The sequence below is a fragment of the Hyperolius riggenbachi genome, chromosome 8, assembly GCF_040937935.1.
Source record: "Hyperolius riggenbachi isolate aHypRig1 chromosome 8, aHypRig1.pri, whole genome shotgun sequence".
NCBI lineage: Eukaryota > Metazoa > Chordata > Amphibia > Anura > Hyperoliidae > Hyperolius > Hyperolius riggenbachi.
In genome coordinates this window covers 245,057,498-245,072,781 of record NC_090653.1, presented here as the reverse complement: position 1 = coordinate 245,072,781, position 15,284 = coordinate 245,057,498, and the positions used below count along the sequence as shown (strand labels likewise).

The 15,284-nt window shown below is 46.6% G+C and overlaps 1 protein-coding gene across 1 annotated transcript in view; it reads right to left on the bottom strand.

The window, feature by feature from the left end:
- The window catches only part of PRRX2 (paired related homeobox 2), a 150,209-nt gene that overhangs the window by 23,628 nt on the left and 111,297 nt on the right, over window positions 1-15,284 (bottom strand). The window lies entirely within an intron of this gene.

Genomic DNA, 15,284 nt, shown 5'->3' with positions numbered 1-15,284 from the left:
TATAACGCACAGCATGCAGCACTTTCTTTTAACTTGCAGCGTTACAATGTAACGCAACGTGGGCACTGTGAACAGCCCATTGATTTTTCATTGCTGTGCGTTGGGCTGCGTTACAGGCTGCTCTAACGTGCGCCTGTAACGTCTTACTGTGAAAGCAGCCTTAATTCTTTTCTTTCAGGCACAGAAAGAAAAAAGGAACACAGCATAGTTATTTGTGTGCTTGGCACTGTACATACACACGTCTACCTCATTATTATTTTTTGTCTAAAGGCTATTATGCTGTTGTGTATCTTTTAGAGCAGAGAGGAGTTCTGAGTTCAGGCCCACTTTAAAGAAGCACTGTAGTGACATATAGTGGAATGCAGTAAATTATTCAGGATACATATTTTTACAGTAATTTTCCTGGTTTGAGCACCACAAACACTTCCTATATGTATATATTACTGTACATTTATATGTAACCCTGCTCTCCCAGTGATGCTTAGCCCAGGCTGTTAAGCTATGCAGAATTCTCCTCCCAGAGCATTCTGGGAGATAAAGTATATTTTCTACTGGCTTCAGAACTCTAAGTAAACAAACATTCCGCAGAGATGCACCTGCTAGTCACAACCTAAGATACATTTCAGAATGTAAATTGAGGTGAGGTAGTATACAATATTAATTCCTAGAGGCAGTGTGTTTTAAGTTATCTGCTAGGAAGTACAACTTGGCCAGAGGTCAAAATTTAAATTGGCCTAAGGTAGAGCGTTTGCTTGATAGAAAAAGTGAGTTTTGAGGGCACGTTTAAAGATATCAAAGGTTGGGGAGTGACGGATCTGTTGTGGCAGATGATTCCAGAGGAGAGGTGAAGCACGTGTGAAATCCTGTATTAATGAATGCAAGTAGGTGATTCTAGAGGAGGATAAAGAAGGTCATGTGAACATCTGAGATTGCGATTGAGTTGGTATCTGGAAACTAGTGAGGAGATGTACACAGGAGAGATATTGTGGAGAGCTTTGTAAATTAGAGTTAAGAGTTTGAACTGGATTCTCTGGTTAATTGGTAGCCAATGCAGAACTTGGCAGAGAGAAGCAGAGGAAGAGCAGGAAGAAAGATGAATGAGACGAGCAGCCACGTTCAGTACGGAGTGGAGCGGTGCCAGTCTGTTATTTGGTAGTCCACAAAGTATTATGTTACAATAGTCCAGACAAGATATTATGGGCAAACTGTGAATTTTTTAACGATCCTGCTGATCTGAGGTTGTGAGAGGTGCGGTTCAGTTTCAGCAGGTCCTTTGTGTATTCAGGTCCCAAATTGAGTATGGACTTGATTGTCAACAATCCAATCTTGCAGACAGGGCCGGCCTTAGGTTTCCAAGCGCCCTGAGCGTAACCAGATTTTGGTGCCCCCCCCCCCTTCGCGTGCACACACACGCGCACACACACACACACTTTTACAAGCTTACAAAAATGCTTACCAGGGGAAGGGGAAAAAAGCATTAAAAAACGCCCAAAGCAAACGCACCTGGAATGCAATTTGAACGAGGCCTAACTGTATATAGCATGTTTTTTAAAGGAAAGCCAAGGCTTTCTAACTACAAGCATTTATACTTACCTGGGTCTTTTCTCCTGCCCTCTGTAGGCTGTGAGCTCCCTCAAATCCTCCTGCTCCTTTCCGCTTCTTCCCTGTCCAGCCTGGTAGTTTGGGATTACTGCGTATGCACAGCGAAGCGGAACTAAGCCTAATTGCAGCTTTAACCAGGCCAGATGGGAGGAACGGACGAGCCCAGGAGGACAACAAGGAAGCCCCAGGTAAGTATAAATGCTTGTGGTTAGAAAGTTTTCGTTAAAGGGAAACTTAAGTGAAATAAAAAAAAAAAAAAAAGGATTTCAACCTACCTGGGGCTTCTTTCAGCCCCCTGGACACATACTGTGCCCACGACATCCTGCTAACCCCCTCTGGCCAGCAGCAGTAACCCCCGCAAAGCTGGTCTGTCGCCACCAGTCGGTGGCTACTGCGCATGTGTGGCCCTAAGCTGTATGCACCCTGGTCGCACTACCGCCGCCAGAAGCACTATGTGCAGTATGTGGAAATTGCTACTGTGCATGCGCAGAACGCTTCTAAAAGTGGGAGTGCGACCAGGGTGCACGCAGCCGCACATGCACATGCGCAGTACCTTGCAACTGGCCAACTTCGCAGGGGTTGACGCTGCTTGCCAGAGGGGATCAGGAAGATGTTGTGGCCACAGTAAGAGTCCAGGGGGCTGGAAGGAACCCCAGGTAAGTTAACGTCTTCGTTCTATTTTTCTTAAGCTATTCGGGCAGTAAAATAAAAAAATAAATAAATGGGGGTGGGGGATCACTGCAAATCACTACACAAACAGACCCTTCCCACCAATAAGCCCACACTGGCTGCAAACACATACATACTCTTCTCTAACCCCCTCCACCCTCCAAAAAAAACCCAAAACCATCCCCTCCCCCCCAATAAACCCACTTCACTAACACCACACGCTTACCCTTCCTCCCCTCACTACAACCAAATCACCTACACATGCAGACCCTTCCCTCCCCAATAAACCTACTCCAGTAACACACACCGACCCATCCTTCCCCCTCCCCCTCCCATCATAAAGCCACATCACAATTCCCCAAGTACTAGACATTAGAAAGATCGAAATTAAAAGGAAAAAAAATATCACCTCAGACCTCCGTTGTATGTGTGCAATACACTCTCTGGCAGTCTGGATGGAGCCATAGCACATTGTTGAGGAGCCTGATCCAGTCTGGAGCTGAGGGAGAAGGTGTCAGCGCAGCAGCGTAAGCTGCTCTCTCTTCATGCCTGCACTCCTTGGCCTCCCTGATTGCCATGCTGGCTCTGTTCTCTTCTACTCACATGGCAGGGCAGGCACTGTCGGGGCTGCGGTATGAATACAGAGCGGGGACTGGGAAAGCAGGCAGCGGTATGAACATGTGCCGCCGCCGCCGCCTCGTCACACATGAGCTCCAATGACTTTGCACGCTGGGCGCATTTGACGTGCAATGCGCTGCGTGCATGAGGGGAAAGGGAGATGCGATCAATCGCGTTGAGAGCGGCTAGGCCGGGTGGGGGTAGGTGCGCTCCCTGTTTTACTGTACATACAGCCAGGGGAGCTGTATGTACGTACGGCCGCTGCAGCAGATCACAGCCACAAATTAACAATATGCGGCCAGGGCGGCAGGAGCCGTGCGGCGCCCCCTTGAAAGCCGGCGGCCAGGCGCCCTGAGCGATCGCTCCGGTCGCTCAGGTCAAAGGCCGGCCGTGCTTGCAGAGTATTCTCCATTTTACAGGTAGCCAGTGCAGTGAGCGAAGAATCGGTGTAATGTGACAGTGCCAAAGCTGGTTTGTTAGCAATCTAGCAGCAACATTCTGTACTAATTGCAGGCGATACAGGTCCTTGTTTGGAAGGCCTGCACAGAGAGCATTGCAGTAGTCCAGCCGTGATGTGATGAAGGCATGAACTAGGGTTGGAAGATCCTCTGGGGGAATGAGAGGTTTATTTTTGCAATGTTCCTCGGATGAAATTAGGAATATTTGACTACAGCCGAGATTGGGTTTCTAAAGCTCAATTCCCCATCGAGTAGCACACCAAGGCTGCGCACATGGTCGGAGCTATTTAAGACTGAATTCCCTATACTGATTGGTGTTAGAATAGAGCTCTTTTGATGCCAAGCGCTGGCCTTGGACAACAATTCAGCTTCAGTTTCAACCAATTGTCATTCATCCATGCCTGTAACTCATTTTAAATTATATTTGGAGTAGGGTCTGTTCCACCAGGTTTGAAGGACAAGTATATCTGCGTGTCATCGGTATGGCAGTGGTTTGTTAGGCCATGTTGTTGGATAATTTTACCAAGTGAAGGCATTTAGATGACAAATAGCAAAGGGAATAGGATTGAGCCTTGTGGCACTCCAAAGTTTAGAGATGCAGGGTTGGACATGACAAGTCCTAGGGATACTCTCTGTGTTCTTACTAGTCAAGAAAGATCTGAACCACTGGAGGACTGAGCCACTGATGTCATAGTACTCCTGCAGTCTGTTGAGAAAGATGTAATGGTCAAGTGGTCAACTGTATCAAGAGCTGCTGAGACATCCAACAGGATTCGGATGGAGTCTTCCCTCTGTCCCTTGCCATGAGCAGATCATTGCAGACCTGGATGAGGGCAGTTTAACAGCTGTGGTGTTTTACTTGAAGCCAGATTGTATAGGATCCAAGATGTTGTTTGCTGAGAGCCTAGCTTCAAGTTGCAGATAGACAGATGTGGAAGAGAAGGTTGTAAATTAAAGAAGGAAGCTGCTGCCCGAGGCCTACATGGAAAAGGGGTGATGCGGTAATTTGGGTGCCAGGGATAGCCGCCAGTAGAATATCATTAAAATTACGGACATCTACTATTAGGTACTGGTTAATAGCATAGTAGAATATAATTTTTTATTATCTTTACTATCACTAAACCTAACCCTGTTCTCACTTGAACCCTCCCTCCATCAGTGCCTAACCATACCCCCTTCCCCCGTCGCAATATCTGCCAATATCAGCACCACCTTCACCGCTAAAATCCCCCTCCACTTATATTGCCGCAACCTTAAAACGATAATTATCAGCAACCCTAGGCACCCAAATTACCCCCTGGGTGCAGCTACAGCTGCTATTAAAGGATACCAGATGTGAAGTAACCTAGAGAAATGTTCTCCTCTCTGCCCCCGCAGTCTATATAAATGCCCCTCCAGCAGCCTCTTCCGGGTCGCCGGAGTCAGCACTATTTCACAGGCGATGGCCGGGTTGCGTGCATCCTACAGCACGCTCCCGTGGCTGGGAGCGCTGTGGGCATGCACGCAACATCACTACATCATGCGCAAGACCTCATACGCATGTGCAGTGCGCTCCCGGTCTGCACAGCAGTGCCTGACTCTGGTGACCCGGAAGAGGCAGCCGGAGGGACATTTAGACTGTGGGGGCAGAGAGGAGAACGTTTCTCTAGGTTATTTCACATATGGTGTACTTTAACATTGTAGTCTATGCTGCACTCATTATACCGGGAAGCTGCACGTAGAACGGTAGGGGCGCTGTTGCATGTGGAATGGAGTAGAATAAGAAAAAGTATAAATCCAGTCTTGAGCGGCCCCTCTCTTTCATGTACTGCTTCCTTGGGCAACAGATCCCCATGTGATGCTACCATGTGCAGCAACTTCACTTCCACATCCAGCCCCCCCCCTTCTGAGTCAGTAGCTGCCCATGGTCTGGGCCCGTGTGGCTTTTCCTGAAATCAGGCCCTGATGAGCTCTCTTTACCTTGTGCAGGGAGAAGAGCAGATGTGCAATACATTTTGGAAGCTGTCCATTCACTGATGTATGGATATTTTGATATGTCCAGAGACAGTGCTTCTATGAGTGGGTCTTTGAGCTGCTGAACAAAGCGTTCTGCTGCATGTGAGTGTTACACACAGTCTGGAGCACTTATGGTTCGTCTCCTCACACTGTGCCTCCGGGACATGGGGAGCTTCAAGCATATTGTTATCTTGCCTCGCCGGGGGATTTGTGCAAAGCTGTGTCAGTTGCGTTCGCTGAACATGTGCTATCTATTATTCACAGCCAGGCTGGAGACTGGAATAACAAGGGGCCTCATGGGCCTACAAGCAGAGCTGGGTTGGCCATAGCAACACCTCACATTCCTCCTACCAGTCTCAAAAACAGGTGAAATTATCACCTCCTAGAGTCTTGTGAAAATGATCAGCTGTGGTTGTGGTGTGACCCATTATAACCTATTAAGGGAGCCCATACATGACTCGATTTGTGGCATCGATATCGGGTCAGATCCTACTGATCAAATGAGGCAGAGATCAATCATCAGATGGTGGATCAGGTTTTGTTACTGGCAGAGGAGTGTAAGGATTGTGTACCAGTGATCCTGCTCTTACCAGCTTGGCCCTTGCTGTGTCCGTGCCCTCCATCCCCTGCAACAAGGTGTGCAGAGTGCACTGCTGAAGACTACCTGTGTCCCCTGGCTTGTGAAGTGGAGATGGAAGCAACGTGTCAGCGGTGCAATGATCGGGGATTCTTCCTGTGAGGCAATCGCTGTCTCTCATATCTATGACACCATATAGTGGCTTCTTGAGACACAGCTGTATCATCCTGGGGCACATCTGGCTATGGGGAGGGGGGCTGACTTGTACTGGGGGAACATCTGGCTACTGTGGAGGGGGCTATATTAGGGAGGGGGCTTATACACGCGTCAATCACTTTTTCCTGGTTTCTGAAGGAAAAGTGGGTACCTCGGCTTATATGTGGGTCAGCTTATGTGCGAGTATATACAGGTAATACTTTTATTTATTCCTTTACTTTCATCACAGTACTAAAATGTAAGGGCATAATAGAGGCTACACTGTTATAATGGTACATAGTGGCAACCATGCATGTGAGGGGAGCCTAGAAATAGCTGTTTTTTTCTGCAACAGAGTTCCTAAATTCAGGAACACTTAAGAATTCCTGTAAACTACCTGATTAGGAGCCCCTCTACCAACCACTTCCTGTTCCAAAGACTTGCCAAGTTGCAGGCTGCAATCTCCTCAGTCAGGTGTGTCTATGCTCCGCCCCCTTGCACTTGCATTCTGAACTGCATCCTGCAGCCGGATCAAGCAGCGGCGGAAGCTGCACCTGCAGAAATCCCTACACCCTTTTATAGCTTGGGCTGCTACAGGTCATGTGATTACTTGTTAAATCAGGATTTTTAGCTGCACAAGCCGCATCCAACACAAAATGGGTAACATCTGGGCATTCTGCTTACTGAGCTGTAACACGGTATATTTAGATCCATGCCTGGAGATGGATTTTTAAGACCCACTAAAATGTTTGCAGCAGAAATTGAAATTGGCAGCCTCCATTAGGAAAGTCTTTCCCTTGCGTTTGCCTGTGTGGAGCTCTCTGTGGCAGGCCAGTTGTAAAGTCGTATTCCAAGCAAGCTGAAAGAGGGTGATTGAAATGACAGCCTGCCAATATGCTGCGGCCGCGTCGCCTTCCCAGAATATGTGTAACAGAGAGGCCTGGGAGGTTTCACTCACATCCTTTCTGTTTATTACCTCCTGCCGATAGTGCCAGGGGGTGAACAGGGGGCCCTGCGCTGAAAGCCTAACCAACCGTCCAAAGCTTTCCGTTTACGCTCTCATTTACAGTTCACTGACCTTTTCCTGAGTGGATTTATTCCCAAAGACACACTAGTAGGGTACATGGCATCCTCCCAAAAATTGTCTCTCGCCTCAAGCTGCATACACACTTTCCATTATTAGCTCTCAAATCGATTGTCAGTGATTGTTTTGGGCAACAGTTTAGGTAAAGCACCATATGGACACATCGCTTAGCAATGGGGTTAGTAGCCTGCTCTGTTCCAGCGTAATTACATATCACAGCAGAAACTGGTGGATAGAGGTGCCCCAAAATATAAATCAATTAAAAATTGTTTAAAAAGAAGAGGTAGTTGTTCACTTTCCTCCTCTGTGAAAACATTGCAGAAGGCTCTATGATTCAAGTTTTTATAGTACACAAAAAAATAGTATTTGACAACGCGTTTTGTGGGGGTTCTCCGCTTCCTCAGGTCAATAACCAATAAAGTGCTGTGCGACTAGAGAGATCAATCAGGAGAGCCTGATTGAGGCGATGGTGACAGATCTCTCTAGCTGCACAGCACTTCTTTGGTTACAAACCTGAGGAACATGAAATGCGTTGTCAAACCCTATTTTTGTGTGAGCAATAAAAACCTGAATCATAGAGTCGTAATGGCTGCAATGTTTTCACAGAGGAGGAAAGCCAACAACTATCTCTTCTTTTTAAACTGTTTTTAATTGTTTTGGTGGCGCCTCCATCCACCAGTTTCTACTGTGAACACTCAGTTGGGGGGGGGGGGGTAGTATTTGAGTACATCCCTATTTTTTGGACAATTCTACATTTTCCAGTGCGACCACAGAGGACCCTCACCAACCTGAGCGGAAGCAGGGATTCTTCCATAGGCCTTATTAGTGGTTGAATCTTTGCAACCTGAAAAGTGTGAGTCATTTCCCTACAATAGAAATGTATTGGTACGGTGACACATTGCACTTGAATTCCTTGGTCCTCCATCTATTAAGTTGCATATGATGCCCCCCCAGAAAATCTTTTATGGATCACCCCATGTTGAAACTCCCTTACCCTCCTCCATGGTGACCCCCCGCAGCCCCCATTACCATATAATAGGTTGGGTCACCATATCTCCCCCACTTGCAGCAAGTGTAAATATACAACACTAGAGGGGGCATTTCTGTGTCAGAGGTAAGGTATTAAGTTGGGACCCCCTCAACGATGAGCCCCCATGTGGCTGAAGGGTTTGCTTCCCCACTAATCATCCCTTTAGTTCTATGAGAGGGGAGAAGGGAGGACAAGTGAGCAGTTCCTTGCTGCGGGAACATCAATGGAGCATAAAACAGCAGGAACTGATGGTGATAGGCTAAATCACTAGAGTGGACCAAAAATTACATTGGGGGACGCCTTACACACAGTAGATTATCAGCTCAAATAGTATGGAATGGTTGTTTTGGCCAAGAAAAACTTAAAGGGAACCTTAAATGATGTGTGAGATGATGAACAAGTACCTATGCTGTGTTCCTTTCTTCTTTTTCTGCCCCAAAGTGTTCATTTTCAGCTATGCAACTGACAGGTTCTCTTCAGTCAGGACCCATTATAGCGTCCCTCACTAAAAAGGAATTAAAGCCATAAACACTTTCCTGGCAGAGAATTAGGCTCCTGAGAGCAGGGCATAGATAAAAAAAAGTCAATAGTTCATATATTTTAGCTCTCTGAGACACAGGACAGACTGTGTCATTGATCTTAGACAAAACAATAGATCTACTTTTTAAGTTTTTAAATATAACATATGGGATATCTTAAAGTATTTTTTTAGGAGTACGAGGATAGAAAAATTGTATGTAGCTTATTTTAAGGATATTGTATTGTGAACACCTTTGAGAAGTAGTTCATGATGCAAACTGTTCAATGTACTATTCCATCTAGTGACAAGACTATATACTTTGCTACATAAGATGTCATAATATGCGCTGTATAAATACTAAATAATAATAAGTACTGTTCAACATCAGATCAGCGCTCCTTGTAATTGCCTATCGATCCACTACACCTCCACCAGTGTCACCCTGTGAGATCCACACTCACCAACAGTAGAGGCATGGTGGCTCCATCCCCTTAATGAGTCACGTGGTGACGAAATCGATCGGGAGGAGCCACATGCGGAAGTGAGGGCACGCGTGAGGAGTGAGGGGTAGCGGAGGAGCCGGCTCGGGACCTTACCAACAACTACCAAGTGGCGGCCAGCCCGGGAGGTCGCACAGGGGGGAGCCCGTTCATGTACTCCACATGCTTTCTACCTTACTCCTATAACGTGAGTGCAATAGCCCAATAAAGTTACTTTGTTTTTAGCAAGCTGCGCAATGAGCTTTTATTATTGTTTATTGAGGAAAACTGTATGAAGCATTGACCCAGTGGTACTATTGAAGAGTGGTTGCTGTGAAGGAGACTAAGGAGGATCGCGGGCGAGGGGAGCCCACTAATGATCCAAAAGCATCTGAGGCCTATGTAATCCAGGCCCTCTACTGTTGGTGAGTGTGGATCTCACAGGGTGACACTGGTGGAGGTGTAGTGGATCAATAGGCAATCACAAGGAGCGCTGATCTGATGTTGAACATATTTATTTTGAAGAAACAGCTCATTCTTTGACAGAAGCGCACCTGTTATAAACTGTATTATTCAAGACGCTGGGATTATGTTGTGAACTGTGTACACTGGATCATATTGATTGGATGACCTGATCATACTGATATACAAGTGTTGTGACAATAGTATCTATTATGTCAATTTTTCCCTTATAGGTGATTTTTGTGGTTTTTCACACAGGGTTCTCTGTGTGTGTATTTGCACAGAAAATCCCTGAGTACCGTAAGCATCATCATACATAAGGCTTGGCGCTGTAATTGTTTTGTGTAGATTTAATAATAAGTACTGCACTCTAAAAATGTCAGCGCCATATATACAAATAATAAAGCTAATAAGCATTGTATATCCGAAGGAAAAATAAGGTAACTTGTGTAAGACGTTTCATAATGATTACTAATATTATTTTTCTATTCTTATCGGGTGAAGGAACATATCCGTATACTTGTATGAAGGGGTCATGCACTTACTCCAGGCAATAAACACCAGTCTAGCTCAGGGCCGGATAACCGACCAGGCAACAAAAGCAGTCGCTTGGGGCCCCCATTTAGAGTCAAAGGGGCCCCATCAGCACATAAACCAGCCCTCGCCATCCTGTCAGCGGTGGCTGGATGATATAATGGTTAAAGGGACTCCGAGCATTGCAGTAACTATGGAAAGATGCATATCATTTTAAAGCTCTCTTTCTCCTCTTTCCAATGATATATAAACCGCCGCCCTATGCCTTTTAGTTTTCACTATTTTCGTGATCGAAATTGCGGCCACGCCAATTTCGATTGCGAAAATAGCAAAAACTAAAGGGCGTAGGGTGGCAGTTTATCTATCATTGGAAAGAGGAGAAAGAGAGCTTCAAAATGACATGCATATTTCCATAGTTACATTGTATTACACAGGACGACTTTTCTCCAAAGTCAGCAGCTCGATTCAGCACAATGCAATGAAATATAAGGAACCCAGGGGGATATAATTACAAACATCATACTGGTAGGTGTGAGGATGTAATTAATTAGTTGTGGGTATGCTTAAAGGCATACCCACAGGCACTGCTCGGAGTCCCTTTAAAGAGACTCTGAAGCGAGAATAAATCTCGCTTCAGAGCTCATAGTTAGCAGTGTGTGCCCCTGCTAAAACGCCGCTATCCCGCGGCTAAACGGGGGTCCCTTACCCCTCGAAATCCCCTCCGTGCAGCCAGGGATCTCTTCCTGATTGAGGCAGGGCTAACCGCCGCAGCCCTGCCCCACGCGTCTGTCAGCGCGTATCTCCGCCTCTCTCAGTCTTCCTTCACTGAGAGGGGCGGGGGAGAGGTGGCGATGCGCCGCTGATAGACGCGACTGGAGGTAGGGCTGCAGCCGTTAGCCCTGCCTCTAGGAGCAGCAAAATCTACGACCAATGTGGGGGGGGTTAGGGGTGAAGGGACCCCCGTTTAGCCGCGGGATAGCGGCGTTTTAGCAGGGGCACGCATGCCCCTGCTAACTATGAGCTCTGAAGCGAGAATTATTCTCGCTTCAGTGTCTCTTTAAGGGCTCTGCCTCTGACACAGGAGACCAGGGTTCGAATCTCGGCTCTGCCTGTTCAGTAAGCCAGCACCTATTCAGTAGGAGACCTTAGGCAAGTCTCTCTAGTCTCTAACACTGCTACTGCCTATTGGGTGCATCCTAGTGGCTGCAGCTCTGGCGCTTTGAGTCCGCCAGGAGAAAAGCGCAATATAAATGTTATTTGTCTTGTCTTCTCAAATGATGCCGTGCGCTGCTGATTGTCTTCAGAGCCAGGCTCTCCTCCTAGGTCCCCCTCCTGCTACTGTGCACTCTGCCGCTGCCCACTCCTCCCTCCCTTCCCACAGAGAACCACAGCTGCAGCAAGAATTATAGCAGCAGATGGCAAACGCTCACTCACCTATCCATGATCCAAGCGATAGAGATCCCATCATCTGAAACCCATCTGTCTCTTCTACAGTGCAGCCGCTCGCTCTGAACTTCCTGATTCTCAGATCAGACAGGAAGTAGGAAGTAGTAATAGTAGTAGTAACAGAGCAGCAGCACTCTAGAGGAGACAGATGGGCTCCGGATGACGGGACCTCTATTGCTTGGATTGCAATAGGTGAATGTGAGTCATCTGGTGCTGTCATTCTCCCCCGCTGCGGGTGCCTTCTCTGATGGACTACCGTATTCACTGGGATGGAGGCTGCATGGTGGCTGTCTAGTTTGGGAGGAAATTGGTTGTTTGGTGGTGGGGGTGGTTATGTAATTCTGTCTGGGGAACGGCTTCCGGTTTGGCGGTGTCCAGAGCTTTCTGCTATTGCCAGGCTGGAGATGCAGGGGGAAAGTGCTGCTGCTGTGATATCTGGCGCCCTCTTCACAGGGGTGCTCCAGCCCCTGAGTGCAAATGTCCCAGCCATTCATCTCTCACTCTGCATTTTGCCACTGCTATTCCGTGCATCGTGCACCCACAGAGGAAAGCGGGCTGTTGTCCATAGCAACCAGTAGCTCGGCTGCCCCGGTGTGTGCGGCATGTTGTTGTGCAGCTGCATCTTCTGATTCTATTACGACATGGGGGGCCCAAATCAGTTACTTTGCTTAGGGCCCCATTTAGCCTTAATCCGGCTCTGGTCTAGCTAACTGATATACATTATGCATATGTTAACTGTGTACACTATGTGCATGGCAGGTGGCATGTATTGGCTTTAAAACGTCTATTTGATAAAGCAGCATTCTATATTGAGGACAAAGATGTTGGAGATGGTTGAGGGAAAACTAACTTATTTTCCCACTGATGGCACACGTCCCTACCGAATAACAGCTATTAGCTATGTCAGTGGGTAGGGTGGCTTATGCAAAGGGGTCCAGTTTAAAATGGCGCAGGGTGAAAAATGGCACATCGTTCCACTGATAAATGTATCATAAAGCGCTATTTTTCGTTTTAATGTAAATACAATGTTTAACCACCGTAGCGGTATGGATGAGCTCCATTACCGCCGCGGTGCATTGCTCAGCCCCTGGTGGGTCTTTTTTTTAATTTTTTTTTTTAAACACGCAGCTAGCACTTTGCGTGTTTAATTCAATCGCCACCGCTTGCCGCCGCTCCGCGACTGTGCGCCACAAAAGAGGGCCGCCCCAGACCCTCAACGCAGCCTGGCCAATCACCACCAGGCTGCGCTATGGGGTGGATCGGGACTCCCCCTGACGTCATGATGTCGATGACATCATTCCAATAGTCACCATGGTGACGACGGAAGCCCTAACAGGAAATCCCGTTCAGAGCGGGATTTCCTGTTGGGTATGATCGCCGTCGGCGATCAGAGGGGTATGGTAGCGCTAGGCTAGCTACATGATAAAAAAAAAAAAAAAATAGGTTAAAAAAACCCACCCATGCCTGAACGCCGCAAAAAAATAGAACGCCAGGGTGGTTAATACATTAAAACGGTAAATAGCGTTTTATTACATTTATCTGCAGAACGGTGCGCCATTAAAAAATGCAGAGGGCTACTGTTAGGCAGTGGGGGTCAGGGGGGAGAGACAGCGGGACACTGGAGGGAAGAGATTAGGCAGGTTGGCATATGCATACATTACTTTGTCCCGGCTGGCAATTGCTCCTTCATTTCCTCAGTTTGCTGTAGTCCTGCATCCAGCTAATCACCATGCGGGGACTGAAGCCACAAGGTGATTGGCTGGATGCAGGAGCACAACAAACTGAGGAAGTGAAGGAGTGATCGCTGTCTGGGACAAGGTAATGTATGCATATGCAAACATCCTCCCTAATCTACTCCCTCGAGTGTCATGCTGCCTCTCCCCCCGACCCCCGCTGGCTAACAGTAGCCCCCTGCATTTTTCAAGACTTATAACGCTATTTAGCGTTATAAGTGTAAGGCACACTGCATGCGCCATTTTTTAACACTTACAACGCTAAATAGGGTTATATAATTGAAGTCAATGCGGCGCCATTTGTATTGCCCTGGCGCTGTGTGCCATTTTCATCTGTTATAAAGTTGGTGGCAGTGCTGTAGCTAAGAAGCTTTGGGCCCCAGTGCAAGTTTTGAATTGCACCCCCCTCCCCCCCCCAGCACTCTATACAAAAAAAATAGATATTGAGCACTGAAACCTGCCAAGGGCTGCCACAGTATCATAGGTGCCGGCAGGGAATAGGGAACAGTTTGTTAATAATTACCACCATTCAAAGCATCTATAGTGATTATTATCAGCACAGGACCAATAAAGAGCTAATACTGCCATGGAAGGAGGGGCCCGTCGGGGCCTCTCTGGCCCAAGAGCCCTGGTGGGGTCACAACCTCTGCACCCCATATTACTACTCCATTGTTTGGGTGGCAGCCTGAATGTCTTCAGCAAGGAGGCACCAATAAACCTGCTACACCAGGTACTTGTCAAAAAATCTTATATGCATTAAATCCAAAAAATACATTTCAAAAACAGAAGTTAACCTAGGGCCATGTAGAGTCGAAGGTTTATGCATACTGTATAAAAAGATTAAGCAAAAATGTCTCTTCATAAATTAACCAAACTCAGCTCAGATCTCTACATCATAAGGATTTAGGAAAATTACATTTTGTATTTTGTGCCTTGCTTTTTCATGTGTACAGCCAAGCACAGTAATTCCAACAGCTCCCTGGTGGAAAATGCTATATGGGTGTGTCCAAATTTGCTTCAGTCACCCGCATCCTCAAGGACTGTAGGAAGTGAGCAACAGTGTTCTATATGGCTTATTACTCATACAGGAAGAGGAGAGTCACTGGGAAGCCCCTCATCTAAATATTACACAATACTAATTACATGGTTGGAAATGTATTACTATTTGAGCCTGTGAATAAGTTAAGACATTTCAGCTCGCTGCAAAATAAAATAAAAAACAACAACTTTAAAATAACATAAAAGTACTGTACAAAAAGACTAGTATAGCCCTGGTGTCTCTGATATATGTTACTGCAGTTTTCAAATGAAAATAGAATTTCATTTCAAAACCCAAGAAGGTTTGAATTGGGATGATACCACGTATTGGCTAACTTAAAAGAAAAAGAGTAAGCTTTCAGCTAATAAGACTTCTTCAGACTCAATTCATGTATGCTGACAGGCAGCTTATATACATTGAACTTCAAAAACTTGAGCCTGAAGAAGGCTCAGTGTTCTCCCCAGGCTCTTTTAGCCGGGCGCTCCACCCGGCTAGTTTTGGTGAGCACCCGGCTGTCGTTAGCTCACCTCCTCCTATGCTGTAAGCAGAATTGCACACAGAAGCACCGGCCCTGCATTCTCTCATATTTCCCGGCTACTTTTTCATGCCACCCGGCTACTATTTCATGCCACCCGGCTGGAAAAAAATTCTGGGGAGAACATTGACTGCTTATTAGCTGAAAGCTTACTCTTTTTCTGTTAAGTTATCCAATAAATGGTATCATCCTGATTCAAAACTTCTTGCTTTTACTAATGGCTAACATGGTACAATACTCTACTGCTAAAAAAAACCCAGATCAGGGGAATTTATTTTATCATTTCATTGAATTGGAGGTTCTGTAGG